The 290-nt window shown below is 43.4% G+C and overlaps 1 protein-coding gene across 2 annotated transcripts in view; it reads right to left on the reverse strand.

The window, feature by feature from the left end:
- LOC116696189 (nesprin-2) overlaps window positions 1-290 on the reverse strand; it is a gene marked incomplete at its 5' end in the record, with an annotated part of 139,700 nt that overhangs the window by 116,924 nt on the left and 22,486 nt on the right.

Genomic DNA, 290 nt, shown 5'->3' on the forward strand with positions numbered 1-290 from the left:
GGTATCGATCACAGATTTACTGATGCAGAATTAAGAAGACGCATGCGCCATATGTTTCACCCAATGAGCAGACGCTTCTAATGGAAAGTAACGAGGAGGTGAAGAATATAATAGGCAAAAAAGGAAATACGGCTCTTATCAAACCAAAATAAAAAGAGTAAGAAGCATTGTGGTGTTCTCGGTGGGATGAATGTAACTACACTATAAACGTACAGTAGCCTAGGCTATAAAGGCCACGTTATATACAGCGCGTCCTGTAACCTGAAGCTGAGCCCACGGACGCTGCGCTG

The sequence above is a fragment of the Etheostoma spectabile genome, chromosome 9 (assembly GCF_008692095.1).
Source record: "Etheostoma spectabile isolate EspeVRDwgs_2016 chromosome 9, UIUC_Espe_1.0, whole genome shotgun sequence".
Taxonomy (NCBI): Eukaryota; Metazoa; Chordata; class Actinopteri; order Perciformes; family Percidae; genus Etheostoma; species Etheostoma spectabile.